This window comes from Myotis brandtii, unplaced genomic scaffold (assembly GCF_000412655.1).
Source record: "Myotis brandtii unplaced genomic scaffold, ASM41265v1 scaffold45, whole genome shotgun sequence".
Lineage (NCBI taxonomy): Eukaryota > Metazoa > Chordata > Mammalia > Chiroptera > Vespertilionidae > Myotis > Myotis brandtii.
In genome coordinates, this window is record NW_005367209.1 from 1,294,862 (window position 1) to 1,314,812 (window position 19,951).

The 19,951-nt window shown below is 43.3% G+C and overlaps 1 protein-coding gene and 1 long non-coding RNA gene across 5 annotated transcripts in view; one reads left to right on the forward strand and one right to left on the reverse strand.

Annotated features, from left to right (window-relative positions):
- The window catches only part of SNAP25 (synaptosomal-associated protein, 25kDa), an 85,249-nt gene extending 65,337 nt beyond the window's left edge, over positions 1 to 19,912 (reverse strand). The window contains exons 1-2 of one of the 4 annotated variants that reach the window (XM_005874654.2): positions 19,747 to 19,910; positions 10,876 to 10,968 (exon numbers count right to left, since the gene is read on the reverse strand). The gene's annotated coding sequence lies outside the window, so the exon portion shown is untranslated. Of the gene's footprint in view, positions 1 to 10,875; positions 11,011 to 19,746 lie in introns of all 4 variants that reach the window. The other 3 variants (XM_014546470.1, XM_005874653.2, XM_005874652.2) reach the window with 3 other exon arrangements.
- LOC106727558 overlaps positions 18,395 to 19,951 on the forward strand; it is a 76,143-nt gene continuing 74,586 nt past the window's right edge. The window contains exon 1 of the long non-coding RNA XR_001363786.1: positions 18,395 to 19,476. This is a non-coding gene — a long non-coding RNA (uncharacterized LOC106727558). The remainder of the gene's footprint in view (positions 19,477 to 19,951) is intronic.

Genomic DNA, 19,951 nt, shown 5'->3' on the forward strand with positions numbered 1-19,951 from the left:
TTTCTACCTCTCTCCCTCAACATTCTTCTCTGAAATTAATAGAAATATTAAAAAAAACAAAAACAAAACAAAACCCTCCTGCAATGCTCTTCAAACAAAAGCCAGCCTCTCCAGGCCATGCCGGTCTGGTCCTCCCTAACTTTCTGGCCTCATTTCACACCACCTTTCTCCTGCCCACTTCCCTCCAACAACATGGGCCCACTGCGTCCTGCAAACACACCAACTTCGCTCCCTTGGTCCCTTCCCTTCAGGAGCTCACCTGTCATCTCCTCAGAGGCCTGCTTTGATCTCATCTCCTGTTAACACCTCGCCTTATTTTAATCTCCTGCTTAGCCTCATCCCCATCTGATATTGTTCTTGTCCGTCTTTTGGTTTGTTCAATATCTGTCTCCTCCCACTAAAATGTTATCTCCACAGAAGGAGTTCTTGCCTGACAAGTTCACCCCTGTTATCTCAGTGACTAGAGCAGCACTAAGCATGGAGTAGATGCTCAGTTAGTACGTGGTAAATGACAGAGGAGGGAGGGAGAATCGATGGCTGCTTCAGGCTCCAACTCTGCATGATGAGGATCCACAGTGTTGAACCCACCTGATGCCTTCTGAGCCAGGAGGCATTGCCAGGCTGCCTGTGCTGCACAGAACAAAGACGCCACCCTTGCCCCCTGATTGCTCTCCCAACCCTGCCAGCCTGCTCCCTTGAGGTCTGTTTCAATCCCTGTCTTTTTGGCCAAGGCCTTTGCTGCTCCTTTTTGGCTCAAGGCAGCCCAGCTTTGGCAGGGCTCAGTATGCTGAGGGCCCCACAGTCCACACTGGCCTCCCCTTGAGCTGGGTGGGCAGCCCCAACCCTTTTGCTGGGCTCCATGAAAGCTCAGGGAGCCTTAGGGCATCCCCATGACCCCCAGCAGCTGCTTCACAGCAGTGTTTCTGTAGCTCATGTCAGGGACCCCCCAGAGTCCGCAGTGATTGCTGGCTGCACACAGTGATGGCTGGCTCCACGCAGTGATGAGGCCACTCGCCTCGCTCCCTGGGACACTAACTGCAAACACTGGAAGCTGAATGCTCTAGAGGCCCCTGCCTGCTCTTCCAGAGCTCTTCGGGCCTCGGCTCTTCTGGGACAATGATTGTGGATTGAGGCAATCAGGCTAGAAAAATGCCCATGGGCACCAACTCAGGCTGGTGGGTGGGTCTGCAAACATCAAAACTACCCAGTTCAGAAGGAGGCCTGGCCGCTGAGAAATGGTCATTAGAGAGGCCTCTGACTGTGGGATGTGGATCCAGGTGCCCTCTAGGGTCGGAGCACCCGGATAGCTGAAGGAGGCAGAACTGGGCTTTCTTCAATGTGAGGGGCAGAATTCTAAGATAGCTCCTAAGGTTCCCACCCCTGGGACCCAAGCTCTGTATAATCTCCTCCCCTGGAGAGTGGGTGACACCTATGAATGTGACAGGATATGATGAGGTTATGTTATGAGAAAAGATTATGGGATTCTGCATGTGTAATTAAGGTCTCTAATTAGTCGATTTTGAGATAATCAAAAGGGAGATTCCCTGGGGTGGGCCTGACCTAATCAGGAGGGACCTGGCCCTTCTTGCAAAAATCAGTGGGGCATTTGACAAGAAACTGAAGGGGTCCATGGCTGAGAGTTGGCCAGGAAACGGCCCTCAGTCCTTCCATGCGAGGAACTGAACTCTGCCAACAACCTGAATGAACTTGGAAGTGAACCTCAGGCTCCAGATGAGAAAGCAGCCCTGCTGGCCCCTGGAGTGCAGCCTGTGAGCCCCTGAGCAGAGACCCATGGAAATTGTGAGACAATAAATGTGTGTTGCTTTAAGTTACTAGGTTTGCAGTAATATTGTTGCATAGCAATAGAGAGGGAATACACCTGGGTTCCAGAACGGCCCCCTGTGGGTTCCCGGTGCTGCCTCTCTGAAATCCGAGGGCTTCTACCAGCCTTGTCTCCCTCTGCTCCTCTACTTCAGGAAGGCCAATGGGTATTGTGAGGTAGTGTGGGGGCTCTACCTAACAAGTGCTTATTTAACAAGGTCACAGCAGTGTCCTTACGTGTGAGTGAGAACTTTGAGTTGGAGGCTTCCCAACATTTCTTGCAGCTCAACATTCCATGATTCCAGGATGTAGCCTCACACATGAGGGCACAGAGATGGCTGAGTAGATCAAAGCACCTAGAGTTGGGATCTAAGATGGAATCAAAACTAAGTTTGAGTGACAGATGACCCCTACTCTTCCGTCTCCATTAAAACACTGTGGATTTTGTCCCTGGGTATTTGGACCCATGGTATAAAACATACTCTCTCTGATCTTTACCAGGGCATTTGCATCGAAGACTTCAGCCCCATTCTTTTAGTTCTTTCCATTATAGCTTTATTTTCTCTTTTTTCCTGGGAGAGCTGGAGAGAATTGGCCGCTCACTGATATTGGCTTCAGAGCACCAGAGGTGGCATCGATGCTCTATTGATATTGTTGTTCAAAATGACAGTATGATGCTCATGAAGTCAGATCTATCGTCTGTAAAGTGGAGCTGTGCAGCACTGCTTTGCGCCCCACCCACTCCCTTTGATATATATGGTTTTGCCACCTGGCAGCTGAAGTTCTGTGTTTACTGCTGCGGTACCTTCTCTGAGACTGTGAGAGCTGCCGCCTCCCTCCCACTCCTCTGGAACTAATTATTCCTTCTCTTGGTCCTTACCGTGTGCCACTTTATTTTAAAAATATTCACAACAGTAAATTGGGACTTCCATTTTGTTCTGATGCTTAAACACAAATCATTGGGTTCTATTTTCTTTGAGCTCACAGGTGAAATCAGCCCTAACGTCACAAGATGCCACAAAGAGATAGTTCTCTGATTCCTTCAGGAGGATACCGAGGTGGCAGGACCTGCCAAAGCGCCTGACGGATGCTGGCTGGAGGAGCACAGCTCATGGGTGGGTGTGAGTTGGAGGATGTTTAAGGACCCAGAGATTCAAAGATGCAGAGCTTGGAGAAAGTGGTCTTAGTGCCCAGGGTATTGGGCCCTGGAGGACGTGAGGGACAACCCACTGCCCTGAGAGAGTGTTCAGACACCAAAGGGACAGAAGTTAATTCTCTGGATCCAACTTGAGAACCACAGATTCAGGGACAAGAGAAACAAAGAGGAGGAGGATTTTGGAGAAATGGTGGGGCAGGGGCTAGGCATGGTTGGGCTTTCTCTCAAATCAGCAGAATAGACTCTCCACCTAATTGGAGTAGCGATTACAGTGGACAGAACTTGGTCTTGACGATGGGTCTGGATGAGAATCTCAGCTCTGCCCTTTCCCAGCTGAGGAACTTAGGTAATTTACTTAACCTCCATCTTAGTTTTCTCAGCTGCAAAATAAAACTATGTTGCAGGTTGTCATGGGAGTCAAATGAGACAATATACTCCAAAACATTAGCTTAGTGCCTGGCACATGGTGCTGAATAAATGGTACCCAGTAGGAGCCCAGTGAACATGTGTTGGAACATATGCTGACATATATGAATGCACCAAAGCTGGAGACAGCTGTTGTGATGCTCGGAGTGTCTGGAGATGACAGTTTGCAAAATTGTAGCAGTCATTCTTGAAGCTCTACCTACATCTCCTTGACACCCACCTTTCCTGTATATTCTGAGGGCCTCTACTGCAAGCACCTACCACTCACTCACTGCCTTAGGGAGTTCTCCGGTCTCGGGAGTAGGCCTGGCCTTACACAGGGCTGGGTACCAGTTTACACCTCTTAGCCATTGAAGGATGGAAGTTGGTGCATGAATAGCCCGGATTCTCTTGGGGTGGGGCAATTCAGGAGTGAGCCTCAGCAGGTGGTAACCTGCTCAAGAATGCCCCCTGTATTGGCTTCCTTCCCATCCATGTAACTTCCCTGCTTATCTATCAGAACTTCCTCGGATCATCTCTCAGATAAAACAAGTGCATTTATCCTTCTCTTAGGTCTGCTTCTGGGAGGACCCAACTAAAGGATAATTTAGAAGCTTTTAATTTCATTTGCTTTGGGAGCTCAGTAAACTGAAGCTGGTGCAGTATCTGAAAGAGTGGACAGTTCTTCTGCCCAGTTTCTGACCTTATGGGGTCTGCTCACTGATATCTAAAGTGAGTTGAGAAAATATACAGCCAGGATTCAGAATGTTCTTTGGAAGTGCCCAGCTAGGCAGCGGGGTGAGTCAGACATCCCCTGGTTATCTGTGGAAGAGCTAAGACGAAGGTTCTGGTGGGGCCTGCCGCAAGGCCCCAGTACCGGTGCCTGGCTTGTTATCCATGACCCAGCAGCACAGTTGAAAAGCCTTCAGGGTTTTTTCCACTGCCTCCTCCCTTGGGCTCCCATTTCCAAAGTGCTCACTGGGCAGAGAGCTGGCAGAGAATTGTTTCTGCCATTATGGGGAGCTCTTGCAACTAGAGGACAAAGCAGGGTTTGCTTAAACAGTGGGCACTTCTGCAAGGACAGAGAAAAAATTCAAATAAAGTTGTCCTCACTAAGACAAGTCCAGCCAGAACCGGTTTGGCTCAGTGGATAGAGCGTCGGCCTGCGGACTCGAGGGTCCCGGGGTTCGATTCCGGTCAAGGGCATGTACCTTGGTTGCGGGCACATCCCCAGTGGGGGGCGTGCAGGAGGCAGCTGATCAATGTTTCTCTCTCATTGATGTTTCTGGCTCTCTATCTCTCTCCCTTCCTCTCTGTAAAAAATCAATAAAATATGTTTAAAAAAAAAAAAGAATGACAAAAAAAAAAAAGACAAGTCCAAGTGAAATTTCATATAAAGAAACATCATCACAAAGAAGTAAGAAGCTGATGTGTGTTTTTTCCCAGTTTGAATCTAGAAAGGCTTATTCACTTTCAATATTCAAAGAAAAAAATTTCTCTTTGACTCTCCCCTGAATTTACCAGACATCTGGATCTGTGATTGCTTAGCTTGGAGAGATGCAGAGAGATGTTCCTCTTGACCCAAGGATACCTTAAACTTAGACCCTAAGTCTCCAAGTTTGGCTGGAAAAGAAATTGGAAGGCCTATGGCAGTAAGGTAATGAAAACCCATCCTAAGTCCCCTGGGTTGTGGAATTTAGTGGAAGTTATGTTGCACCAGGATGGACAACCAGAACCTAGTCCCCAGCCTGTGGTATGTGGAGGGGCTTTCTCTGACTTAAGCTCCCAAGATCGTTGGGGGCTGTGGTAGATTTCTTTTCTCTTTTCTTACTTTCTTTTTTTTTTTTTGGCAAAAATGGCCCTAATAATTCCTCTCTCAGTATTCATAATCTTGGGTGGCCCCTCCCACACTGACTATGTGCTTGGCCATGTGACTTACTTTGGCCAATGAGACAATAGCAAATGTGACCTAAATAGACTTGAAAATGCTTACACATTGGAGAGTGCCCTCTCTTGCTGTTCTCAGATGATGAGAGACATTCGGTCTAATCACTCCTGTCACCCTAGCCGAAAGCCAGCACCAATCTCCATTCATGGACCAAGAAGACCCCAGCCAACCTATCAACTGACTGAAGAACCACCTACTTAATTCATAGAACCAGTAGCAATAAGAAATTGAATGGTAGCTATTCAAGCCACTAAGTTTTAGGGTAATAGCTAGGAAATCTGGATGCAGATTTTTGTTGTATAACAAGTGATATATTTTACTTTATACATTAAAAATATCAGTCTGAAAAGGGATCTATAGGCTTTACCAAACTGCCAGTAGGGTCCATTGGAAAAAGCAAAAAGCTAACTATATTCAGATAAAAATATTTTAAACTTGGTTGATTTATTTTAGCGCCTATTTGTCCAATTCTGTCTCTCAAAATATTAACATAACTTATGAAGACAACTGTAGGAAAAAGTTGTGGCACAATAACCCAGGAAACATCTAGTTGTATCTGATTGTTTGGTAAATGACCTGATAAAAATTCAGTCTCTGTATATAAGACTTTTTTTTTAAGTCACCAGCTTGTTGCATCCAAAAGAGGCACCTCAATTATGATCAAGGGGTCCTTGCCTGCTCCACCCAGAGGCCAACTCTGATCTATTTGGTCAGGGCTGTGAGTAGATCTAGGAGGAAAACAAAAAAAAAACATAAAGGAGACACTCATGTGAGACTTATTTCTAATTTAATAATACACAAAAGCTTTATTCAGGAAACCAAAGTTAAAAACAAGCTCAAATAGCACAAACAAAAGAAAGAAAAATCAGACTCCCGGAATGCTAGAGAAAGAAGGGACTAGAGCAAGTGGAATGAGAACATGGCCTTGAACCAGAATTTTCTGGTCTAGAAAAAAGATCTTGTAGCCTAACAGCTTCTTTGTGCCCACTTCCTCTTTTAGGGTCTGTGTGCCTTCCTGCAGCCCGTCATTCAATCAGATGCCAACTCTTCATGTTTACCTCCTCATTGGATCAAAAATGACTTGGCTTTCTCCTGGGTCTTTTTGGTGATTGATGGAAAGAGGAACTCCAGTCAATGAATGCAGAGGCAGGAGGCTCTCCTTTTATTCCCTCTCCTTACTTCACTCCTTTTCCCACCCCTTATTGTGTCCAAGGAAATTTGTAGCAAATTCGATATTATGGTTGGCTGAGGCAAGGACTTACTGGTACACTCATATTTCCTCCCACTGGGCCACATACCAGTATGTCCTTATGAAGCCCACACAGAACACAGCCTAATAGCTATAGTAGGAACTAGATAGAAGGACGAGTTATAGGCTTAAAGGGAACTTCACCACTTAGTTAACTATCCTGTATCAATATCCTTGGTTTGGCTCTCATTTTTGAGTTCATCAGCCTAAAGAGGCTATAAGTGCCCAGCTCATCAGGATATCCCTGCATATAGCAAGGTCATGCTAAGAGGCAAAGTGAGCCAAAGGAGGAAAAACTTGGACCAGAGGACCATAATCCTCTATTTCTGCCACTGTGGGCTGTTTGGATTTCATAGAGTCACTTTCTCTTACTGTATCCTGAAGCTATAAGTGCTCCAGGTTTTGAAATCTGAGAGAAAAATGAGAAGATAATGGGAAATCATACCTGTATTATTTAGACCAAGGTCCAATTTATGTTTCTTGCTGATACACAATAGAATCAAGTGCCAAGGTTCTAATAAAGGTGCAGAGTGAGTGGGAAATCAAAATCACTGGGCCTTCAGGTGATTTGGTCTCTGCTTAAATGCCACTTCTCAGAAAGGCCTTCTCCCAGGACCCTCTCTAAGTCAGCACTCTACCCTCTTGAGGTCATTACTTATCCCCTCTGTCCTATATTATTTTATTGACAGTACTGTCTGTCACTCTCCACTAAAATGCAAGCTTTGTGACCGCAGGGCTTGATCAGTTGTTCTCTGCTTATTCCCATTGCTTATGACAGTGCCTAACATCTGGTAGAGGACAATACATATTTGATGAATGAATGAATTATAATGAGGAGAGAACATCCTACAAAATCAGGAAAGTCTGAGCCCAGAAAGATGTGAAAGAGCCATCCTTCACTTCAGTTAAGTTATTCTATGTTCTTTAGGTCAAGCGAGTTTCTTCTTCTAAAGAAGCAGGTATTTCACCTATGGTTTGTTATCCATCCCAAGCTTTTGAAGCAGAGAAGGGAGGATGACTTATTACATCTGCTTTGAAACTGATTCTTCCCCCAATTGAATTGTGTGGTTCCAGCATGTAAATATACTATTCCATGACACGCCGTGCCCACAATTGATTGGTGTAAGCTGGGAGCGAGCCCAGCTGGACCAATCAGAGCCCTTCTCTGAGATTTTGAGCATGGGATATAGACAACAAATGGCAGTCCTTTTTCCATAGTGGACGTGTTGGAAGTACAAATTAGGTGTTCATGTGTCTGGTGTATGCAGGGAGTAACTGGCTTTTTAGCCAGAGAAGTGAAGTCTGCGTAATGAAAGAAAAAGGGACAGGTGCAGAGACAATGCATCGGCAGTATTTAAACACTGGGCTTGAGTTGTTTCTGAATTCTAGCTACCACTTTGTCCTTCCAATGGTTTGACTGTTCAATATTTATTCAGATTTTTTTGAGCCAATCAATCTCCAGTTTTGCCAGAACAATTTATATTTTTATTTCTGTCATGCGCAAAATCCAAATAGATATAAGCAACATAGCTAACTTTTTCAGGAAGCTCTCCCTGGCAATGCAGAATTATAGGAATGTTCATACCCCACTTTTATAGATGGTATGTCACCATTTGAGGCCAAAGGTCTCTGAGGATAACAACAGCCTGAGAGGTTTCCCAATTGGAGTGTGACACTGTGCTGGGGAGAAAATTTGGAAGAGATGGAGGCAGAAATGGCAAGGCAGCACAGGGCAGTGGAAGAGCACTGAACTGTGAGTCAGCAGCCCTGGCTGCAATGCTCACCTTGCAAGTTTAGCAAGTAATTTATCTCTGTGTCTAGTTATCTGTCATTTATTTATTTATTTATTTATTTACTTACTTACTTATTTATAGAGAAAGTGGAAGGGAAGGGGAGAGACAGCGAGAGAGAGAAACATCGATGTGAGGGAGACACATCTATTGGTTGCCTCCCACACAAGCCTCAAATAGGGCTGGGGATAGAGCTTGTGTGCACCCTTGACTAGAATCGAACCTGGGACCTTCAGTCCACTGGCCAACACTCTATCCACTGAGCCAACCGGCTAGGGCTATTTGTCATTTTTTAAAAATTCCATTAACAAGGTCTGTCCAAGCAACCCAAATCTATGGTTCTACTAGTACATGAGAGGAGGGCAGAAAAGGAGGGTGATGTGAGGATCCTTTTCCCAAGGTCAGTTGGAGCTCTGATCCAGGGAAGAAACAAGAAAATGCAGGGATGCATGGAAAAGGGCCAGGCTGCTTCCTTGCCACTGAGGCAGTTTATTGAGAGGCCCAGAGGAGAAGCAATGGAAGCTGCTTTATCCTTTGCACAGCGGGTATCCTTCAGAGGCTGCAAGCTGGGACTTTAGACAGAAGGAAGGGGCTATTGTATCCTCTGGTGATATTTTAAATTTTGGTAGGTTTTTGGGGTGGGGAATTCTGGGAGCCATATTTATTGTTGCAGGGGGAAAAGGCATAACAAAGGAGTCCTCTGTTCCCCTCCCAAGACCCCATCCTTATTCAGTGGACTCTCACCTTCCTCATCCTTCAAACTCATTCTGATAAACAATAGCATCTTTATTACTAAGTCTAGAAAGGTGAGTGGAAACTCTATGCAGTGGCCCAGGACAGCTTTTCTCTCTCCAAGCACCTAGTCACAGCTTTTGCAAGGCAGAGAACAGTGGAAACGCCACACGTCCTCATCAGACCCAGTTCAAGATCAATGTGAACACTTGAAGGAACTGCTAAAATCTCTAGGACACTGGTTCTCGAACTTGAGCACACACCAAAATCCCCTGGAGGTGATGAAAACAGAACAACCTGGCCCCACCCGTAGAGTTTCAGACTCAATAGGTGTGGAGTGGGGCCTGAGAAATGTCTTTCTCACAAACTCTTAGGTGATGCTGCTGCTGCTGGTCGAAAGGCCCCAGTTTGAGAATGTGGACTAGAAGAATGCATCACTGCCTGTGGAGGGTCGGTAGCATGGCACTTGGGATCTTAAATTCAAACTCAAGTTCTCTCTCTTATTAGCTGTGTGAAAGATAAGGAACCATTTTCTCCCTCTCAAAGACTCATTAATTTCCACCTTGTCCCTTAGGATGGGAACCCCCACTCTTTGGGAAGACCAGTATTAGGAAGATAGCTTCCACCATCCCCTCCACCCCTTCCTTTATTTGCCCCTCCCACCCTGCTCTGTGAGATGGGAAATAGGTAGTAAGCAAGCATAGCTCGGCCCTCCACTTGGCTTTTTCTCTAGGATCTGCGTGCCCACAGCAAGCTAACCTTTCCTGCTTCTCCAAGCCGCACACCTCGGGAGGCAGGTTCTGCACCTTGGGAAGGATGATAGAAGAAGGAAACAGGAGCTAAGGCAGGGGTGGGCAACCCCTGGCACGCGTGCCAAACATGGCACGCCAGTAACTTTTGCTGGCATGCGAAACCCTCTCTTATAATCTTCCATTTACAATTTTTTTCTTAATATCGACTTTTTATTTTTCAGATAAATTCAGTGTAGGTGCATCTTAGATAAATAAATAATTTTACATAACAAGTTATCTTAAAGACCATAGACATGGATTGACGAGAGAGGGGAAGAGCAATTTCTATGCCTCTGCCTTAACTCTCCCTGCCTTCCTAGATCCGACCAGTGTTTTGGTTTCATCCACATACGCTTGTGAATCTTTGTTCTCAGTGATGAATTTTGTTAAGTCTCATAATAGGAGTAGCCTGACGGATGAAAGTAGTAGCTCGTGCATATCTCTGAAGGTCACGAAATATAAACCTGATGTAAAATCTCTGTCATCAGTGATGCAGCAGCAAAAGTCCCACTGATAATATCAAACGGAGTCATAAAGTTTTCTGTCGGACTATCAGTGTACATGTATACATTAAAAAATAAATGTATTTTTCATCATCATATACTGTGTTTTTGTCACTCGAATGAATTTTATTATTTCTTCAAGGTTCTTCATATACGTACACCTTAAGAGATATCAAGTAGGCATAACATGTACTCAAAAAATTAGGGTTGGCACACAGAAGAATTTTGAGTCAGAGATTTTGCTGGTTTTGGCACGCACTCACAAAAAGGTTGCCCACCCCTGACCTAAGGTGTTCTAGCTCTTCTGTCTTACTGCATATATCTCTGTAACCCTTTCTCCTTTGGTGAATCCCAATGTCTAGGTATAAAGTAGGATTAGGAGTAGAAAGAGCAGGCTGATTCTGGCTGCTGGTCCTAACCTTTTTTTTCCAATCAGGCTTTAACAAAAAGCCTGATTTTTTTTTTCTTTTTATCACTTACCGCGTCTATGTATCAGTAGGTTCAAGGAGGGAGTAGTGGTGGTGATTATCTCCTTGGAATCTTTGGTAGAACCTTGACCAAGTTGTATCCTCTCTAGTCAAGTGTGGGAAATAACAGTCACCACTTAGGAGGTTGCTGTAGAAATTAAATATAACACTAGCCACAATAGACAGTAATATAATAACTAGCACATGGTCGATGCTCAAAAGTGCTCTCTTGTCTTGTAGGCCTGGATTTGCATGAAATGTCCCCAAAGCAGAATTTTAGGTCACTGCTGCAAACAGAATTCTTTTCTGTTTGCTTCAGAATTCTTTTCCAACTATGAAGGGAAATCATTCTGTAAATGTGGCATACATTTTTCAGTTCATATAGCTAGCCGATGCAGGTTTTATATTTTATATTTATATAAATAAAGCTAAAGGCTCTGAATGACATGATGCACATAGGAGACTGACTGTGAGAAAGTCTGTTTGCACCTCTCTGTCTGCATATTGTATGCAGATACAAGGACACGCATGTGCATACACAATATTTAATAAGGAACCTAACCCTCCCCCACAAACCTTAACACAAAGCTGAATACAAAATGAAGCTAACAGATGTACCTTTAATAATGCTTCACTAAATAGCTTACGGCAAATTTATTTTTCTTAAGCTAAAGAATAGCAGGAAATTTTGCATATCATCTCTTAACTACTCGAGGGCCTTAAAAACCCAAGGCATTGAGCAAAAGGAGGCTAGTGTTTAGTTGAACAATAACCAAGCCTCTTTGGTCTCCAAATGTTATCCTGAGAACTATGAGGCCATTCCCAGAGATACTATTCAAAGGCATTTTAAAAATCCTTCCTCAAATAGAAAAATCAGAGACTATTAACACATTTTCCCATTTTATCATGCATGCTGCTCAAGCTAAAAAAGTAATGTGATTCCAAGACTTGTTGTTTCTTAAAGCAAAGTCAATATCAGAAAATGAAGCATCGAGCCCTCACGTAACCTGTAATGAGGAACATTGGAAATCTGGCATGGCAAATGGCAGATAATGACACATGATAGCAACAGTCCCTTCCTCTCTCCCAGAATGGGGCAGGTAACAGTACTTCACTAGCATCAGCTCATTTAGGTTTCATGACAACCGTGTGACATATGCGTGACAGCTACTTTCCTTTTTACAGATGTGAAAACTGAGGCTTGGTTCAGGTTAGGGTCATACTGCTGAAGTGGCAGAGATGAGCTAGGTATTCACCCATCTGACTCTCCATCTAGGGCTCAATGAGCTTGTTTGGATACTGAGTTTCTCTTGGTCACCCCTACTATCATATCTGACCTGACTTTTCAGCCCAGAGGACCGAGTTCTTTGGATTTTGCCATCTCATGTTCTACATGCTAGGGGTATGCTTTCTATTAGAAAATCTCAATGGATTGTGCACACCTCACTGAAAAACTCATGGGGTGGTGGGGAACAACATGGATGTTGTAGTCGGAAAGACAAGAATTCCAAACTGTTTTAAGGTTGCCATAAAAATTAAATGAGATAATGTATGTGAAGGGCCTAGTAGGGCATACCATAGACATTCAATAAGTTAATTACTTTCTTTCTTATGGTCATAAGTAATATCTTCATTCTAAGCCGAGAAAGTAGGGTGCAGAATAACCGACCAGTGGTTTTAGACTTGGTTCAAGAGAAGAACCGGGAAAAAGAAATGCAGAATTCAATGTTCACTTGGTGATAGCTTTTTCTTAAGGCTAAATGGATCTATAAAGGAACTGTTAAATATATGTAGTTTAAAAAAGATAAATGGGACTGACTTAGCATATCAACTAGGTTTATTTTTCTCTCCTAGGCAAAGAGGCACTGGATGTTTTTTGGGGAAAAAGTTGGAGATTGATGTGTTCGGAAAGCAGGGTGACTCTGGTCTCAGGGGGGCACGTAAGAGACTTTTTTTCTTACATGCTGTCATCAGTAAAGGACAGAAGCACTAATCCAAGCCTACAGGCATGAAAAATCATCTCCCAAGTTCAAAATGTGTGACTAGTTTGGATATAGGAAGTGATGGGGAGGCTGAGACCAGATGGTCATTTGCTAGAACCTACCATTTTAGCAGGAAAATAAGCTTATTCTTCAAGTATAAAATGGGCCATCTTGGAGGACAAGGTGAGGTGAGTCAGCAAAAAGTGCAAACTCTCCATTTAAGATATGAGAATTAGGCAACTTTGTCTAGAAACAAAATCAGTTCAACAACAACAAAACCCAAACACAGAAGTAAAGATCAGTGAATTGTAAGTTTTCCCTTCGATGGATCAGAATTCAACTTTTATTACCTTAGAGGATCGCATGTATTTTTTCCAGACCAAAGAAAACAATCCATAAACCCTAGTGCAGCTGTCACTCAGCATCAATCTGGTGCAGACATGGGAATGCACTTGGAGTTTCTCTGAATGGTTGTTCAAACATTTAAAAGGAAACATTACAGGAACGTCCTTTAAACAGGATTTTCTCCCATCCCTTTTTGGGCACACAGATTTGTTCTTATCAGTTCGTCACTAGTGACGCCAACCTCTGTGAGTCAGCAGGAAGAAAATCAGCTAGGATCTCCTCTGGTAACATCAAGCCATACTCTGGAAAAGATGCTGACATCTGCAGTAGAAATGGAGCTGTAGCAACAAGAACATGGCTTTTTGGAAACATGTGAATTAATTCACATGTGACGATGAATCTAATTAATATCAAACTGGCAGTTGCTAGCCTCTGACCTTTAAAACTCCTAGGCTTTAAAACTTCCTCCTCTCCTCATCCTTTGTGCTTAAAGCTGTTTTGAAATGTTATTTTGCAACACACCCTCATCCTCCAGATTTGATTAGTTTTTGAGCTGGCTACTAATATCATGTAATTCAGGTCATATGGAAATGTTACTTTTTAAGTACGTAAGGGCTCACAGATTCTATAAAAGCTTCTGTTTTCTCTTTTCTAAAGTGATAGAGGAAGGAAAAAGAGTGAGGAAATAGCAGCTAGTAAATTAATTTAATTCAGACTTAAAGTGGCTATAGGAGATGATCAAAAGGGGGTACAGAAAGGAATAAAAAAAAAGAGTTAATTAGTTGAAAAAAAGAATGATACAATGTTTAGGCAAGTTGTAGAGAATTGTCTGTGCCAGACAGCAATGAAGCTGATTGAGAAGGATCGGAGATCCCCAAAGCACTGATGACTCAGAGCAGGGCTGTGGGGGAAAAGACAGGACTTCTTAGGCTCGACCAGAAAGAAGACTCCAGAGAGATGATGGCAAAGCAATTATTGGGGGGGGGGGGGGGAGGAGGGGGGAGAGAGAGAGAGAGAGAGAGAGAAACTTTGAGTAAGAGAGAGGCTGTGGGTGTAATTAATATTATGTTGGGGGAGGGAATCTGGTCAGTTCCGAAAGCAGTACTAAGGCAGTGCCAGATGAGACCATCAGGGCACGGGACCTAGACCTATCCATTTTCAGCACTGATTTCCCTGACTTCTGAATGGTAGGAATACTAGAAACCATTAATCCAGTTCTGCCATTCCACAGATGAAGAAACTGAGTTCAACAGTGGTTGAGTGACTTATTTAAAGATGGTGTAATTCCAAAACAGGAAATTACAAGCAGTTGCTTCAGCACTAGAACCAGATCTCCTGACTCTTGATCAGCATCCTTTGCCATCACACCCTGCTGCCCAACTGAGGGGGAAAAGATGCTGCAAAAAAAAAAATCACGTCCATTCTCTGTGCCTCCTTTGACCAAACTGAAAAACGTGAATGATGCAAGAGGTAGCACAGTATGTAGTTAAAAGCTTAGTCTCTGGAGTCAGAGTGGTTGCATTTAAATCCTGGCTCCACTCTGTGATAAGGCTCCACTTAGCCTTTCTCTGCCTCAGCTTCCCTATCTGTAAAATAAAAATAATAACAGTACCCTGACTACAAGGTTGTTATGAGATCCAGTGAGCTAGTACAGGTAAAAGCTTTCAGAATTAGGGCTCACTCTTCTCCCCCACAGGCCTACTCTGATTAGTCACTGCTTTAGATATATCTGTCCTTCTAAATCAGATTTATGGCTTTCTAAATGTTATCTGATATTATATATAAACTCATACAACTATAGTTGGCATCATTCATTTAGATATCAGAAACTGCTTTGTGTTTTATATTGAGTAAAGTGCTATGAGATCCCTGAGGAAAAAATGATGTAGAAATGAGCTGCTACAATTATTACAGTAATAACAGCAATTTTGAAGAGTTCAAAGTGAAGTTGGGGATCTCTGGAAATTTCTCTTAAGTCTCTTTCCTCCTGTAGGACTAATTAAAAAAACAACAACACACACACCTCTTTGCCTACTCTTCATGTCCTAGCTTCCTCATTGCTATGCCACATCTCCTCCCTCCCTCTTAACTAGATTTGAAAAGCCCTCTGCACTCAGTATAACACCACCAGTGTGACCTCCTCTAAAGCATCAAACGTCACTACCTCCAGATTTCCCCCAGGGAGTCACTTGAAAATCACAACGTTATCCTAAAGATGTCTTTTCTGCAAGCATTTTGGTAAAGAACAGATGAGTATAGTCCCTTGACACTTGGGAGCCAGAATTGAAATAGGAACAAGATTTATGTCTGCAATTGCCATTTCTTCCTCTACACAAAGACATTGACTATTTTGGTTCAGCAGTTCCATCAGCATTTGGAATTCTGAAGCTCTGCTGTGAGAGTAAAAGATTAAAAGGGAAATGGGTACAGTTCAGACCTCAAGCTAGCCCTTAAGAAAGGGTAATCAGCCAATGTCAGCAAGGATGGTAGGAAAAGAAATAGTATAAATGCTCATTTCACCTCTGTCTTCCCAAATTTTACTATAGTATCTAATTTTTTTTTCCAGTTTTAGCCACTTGGGGCTGTTTCTATGTATCATGATGCCTGAAACATACACAGGAAAACTGGCGTATATTTTTTATTCATCCAGTCAGTGTAGAATACTCAGAAGGTACAAGAGAGTATTATGCATAATTATTATTCAAGTGCACCTTCTGGGTACCCCTTATCACTAGATTCCTGACCTGCTTTTCAGTCTCTTTGGTAGGTGCTCATCTTGAATAATTTGTTTTAGTTATTAATGGAAAATTGAAACTTATAATTAACTTCTGGGCAGGACATATAAGTCTATCTGCATATCCTGAAGAGTGATCCTAAAAGATGCCTAAATGAGGACCGATTATTTTTTAAAATTAATTATCCCTTATGATTGCTTCCCTCTATTTCTGGAAGAATGCCAATTTAATCCACTCTCTCAGTAACAACTCCTAGATATTAAAAAAGAGCTGATTACTTTGTTACATCAGCTTCTGCTCAGGAATCAACTTTAGAGGATAAAGTACCAAATCCTGGGCTTGGCATTCAAGGCCTTCCACAGAAGGCTCCAGCTTTTCATTCCAGCATATTCCCCTACACAAGCTTCACACTCCACCCAAATGGATGGGCATTTTTAGGGTTTGCTGACCATAACTTGGGCTTGCCTAACTTTAGCTCTGTCTATGCTGTAACTTTTACTTAGCAGACCTCCCCCTCCTCTCTTTAGTTTCCAAAAGCCAGCTTAAGTCCTGCCTCCTTTCTCACATCATAGTCAGCTGTCCATATAAACATGAGACTTTATATCCTCCAGGGGGTTCATTTATGTATCTGGTGCTCCCTGAATGATCAATAGCTTCCTATCAGGTTGGTCCCTGCTGGCAAGGGATGACATTGCAGAAACGTATCTAGCACAGAGGCTGTAAACACCAATTTTCTTATCTTTATAGCATTGCAAAGCAGTTCCATGATGTGAGAAAAATAGTTCATTCATAGTACATCATCTAAAAATCAGATTTATCTATTTTTTCTTTCATCTCTCTCAACTTATTTCTCAAATTATCTCTCATTTCTACTAATCATCAAAACCTAAATGTTCTGCTGAAGGCCAGTTGCTACAGGAAGAGGTTCTACTGGCAGAAACATCAATCTTTTGGTTGATAACCATCACTCCAGGCTTAACTCTCAGAGCTTAGCAATGTCTTTAGACAAGCTAATTAAGGGGCAGTTTATATTGTGTTTGTGCATGTGTGGTTGCACAAGTTTAACAAAGTAAAAATAAAATTGTGAATTCTTGGGAGATTTTATTATGGAAAGGTTAAGGAGATTATTGTTTTGTATTCTGAATGCTAAGGTGGTAGTGCAGAAAATGCCAATAAACAAAAAAGCAGGTACCATTAGAGCGTCTGCGTGAATGTTTCCTGGCATATCCCTATGTCCATCTGCCCCTGCCTCTTCTCTTCATATTGCTCAGAATTTTTAAAATTTAAAACCAGAAATCTCTTGATTTTTTTTCCCTGAATCTTATCAATAATGTAAATGTTAAATTGATGCTTCAATTATGTTTTCCTTTAATTTCTCAGTAAGCTATTCTAGAACTAGCTCGATAATTGTGCACATCGCCACTTCCTCCCAGATCTGTGCCCTTTGCCAGCTTCACTGCAGTCTTCTACCTCCGCACCCCCTCCTGCCCCCGCACTCCAGTCCTCCACTTGCAAACAAACCCAGCAGTAATTACTAATGTCCAAGCACGTAATTCCGGCAGCACTAGGCTTCTTCATTTGACGCAACTACGCAGAGAGCTGTCTGGACATGCAGCATAAAGTCGAAGCTTTCTGATAACTCCTACCCACCTTCTCTCCCCTCTTCCCATCACTAAGGCACAGTTGTTTATTTCATCTGCATACTGAAGAGTTATAAAAACGATTCCATGTAGTTATATACTGCTGAATAATAATTTTGCACCCATATATAATCACAAATCAATACATACTTACATGAAAGCACATGGTTACTCATAAAAATAATTATAAAACACTAGGAAATAAATAGCCAAGAGAAAATACCTTCTCTATGTGGACAGGGCATTTGAGCATTTCTAGTATATAAATGAATGGAGTTATAACTAACCAAACACAATCCAAGACCTTGAAGCTTTTCAGGAGATCATAATGGCATTTCTTCAATGCGTTGTATATGTCCTTACATAATATACTATTACTCTTATTTAATAACCACTCATATAGTCCAATTTTGCTCCTGATCACTATATGCATACTTTAACTATATAAAACAGCTGGAAATATCCCTGTGATAATTTGTGTTCACTAAGAGGCTCCAAGTCTCAGAGTAGACAATGGTTAAAGTACTTATCACCGGCCTCAGCAAAATCCCGCAGTGCTATAACAGAAACTGCAGTAGATCTGTAGGTCAGAGTACAATTTCAGTCTAACACCATGGTCCTTTCACATTACCGTGAAGGACACAGTTAGATTCTCCCAAGAAAAACCAGTCTTAGTGTTGTCAAAATCAGAAACTATCACCTGAGATAACCAATGTCCACAGGAAATACTTCCACTTACTCTGAAACCATGGCCAAAGAGGTTAAACATATATCCTCTAAGACCTGCAATATTTCTCAGAGATGTATTTTTTGGCTATGTGATTGGGTTCATGCCTAGGTATAAGCATGGGGGAGAAGGAAAAGGATGAGGGGTTCATTCTTAAAGTTGATTCTGCTTAAACTACCCCCATATTTTTGTCAAATACAAATATGTATGGAGATACAGCTCTCCTATAAGAAAATCCTATTGGCATCTTCCTGTATCCCTCATTTATGCCTACCAAAGTCTATAGACAGATCTACTCTGTGCTAAAACAAAAACAAACGAAAACCTTGATATTTAACTGGATAAATGAAGATTTTTTTCAAAATGTGTTTATTTCACATCTAAAAAAGGGAAACAGGGCCACACATAAAATTTCCACAAGTGGACTATTTATTTATTTATTTATTTATTTATTTATTTATTTATTTATTTATTTTTGAAGCTATACAGGAGCTGAGGGGATGAGAGAGCAGGTAATTGCCTGCAAAGGAGTACCTGTGGGCAGTATTTATTTTTTCTTTCTTTCTTTTTACCTACTATGTCTGCTTTATTAGGGGGTCTCTGTAAGACACAGGTCTGAGAGAGGCAATTTGGCCTGCAGCCCAGGAATCTAGCCCTGCCTGGCCAGGCATCTCTGCAGCAGATGCAACACTGGGGCCGGATCGCTGTCCGCGGTGCTGAAAGGTCGAGGAACCCAGAGCCGTCCCTTGGTATTGCTGTCCAGGGTACTGAGTGAGGTCGTCCGCAGTCCCCAAGGCAGCCCACCCCCGCCAGCTCTCCGAAGAACCCTCCCACCCAGCACGACCCGCCCGCCTCCCGCCAGCCCGCAGCTGACAAGGAGCAGGCGGCATAAATCAAGTCCGTAGGGCATGGAGGCTGCTGCCGCTGCTGCTGCGGCTCAGCTTGCCCGGGGCGGGAACTCCCCTTTCTGCTTTCGCCTCCTCAGCGTCCACACCCTGCCTTTCCCCCAATTCGTCCCTGGGTAATAGCGCCCTAACATCAACAGTCATAATAATAGGGTCAGAACGACAGGGTTTGTTTATTTTGGCCTACAGAAAAGAAGAAAAAAAAAACCCCAACAGCCTAAACATCTCTGAAAACTGCATCTCAAAATGGAAGAGAGGACCCCACTGCTGTTTCAAAAGAGTAAGTTATTATTTAGTACGTATCCTTGCGCTTCCTCCGAATCGCTCCATCAGCAGTGTCTCCATTCATCTCTTCCCCAAGCAGCTCACCTAGAAAACACTTTAAAAAGCCCCAGGCAGGAGTCTTGCCAGACGCGCACACACGGAATACCGCACCCTAGGTGCACAAATACTTGTATTTGCCCAAGTTCACTTGGTCTGCCCAGCTACAGACCCCTGTGGGTCTGCAGCCATCCAGCCAGATCCACGACCTGGGGAGTGGGCTCCTTACCTTGGCTTCTCCCGCGGGTGGTGTTCTCCCGGACCCTGCAGGTTGCAAGTGTGGAGGAGCCACCGGGCTGGGAGAGAAGGAAAGACAGCGCCTGACCTCCCTGAGGTTTCGTCTTCAGTGCAACGTGAGCTCTGCCCTCATCAAAGATGGCCGTCCCTTTTGACGTCAGCAGCTTTTAATAGCCACCTCCTGGAGGGGCGGGGGA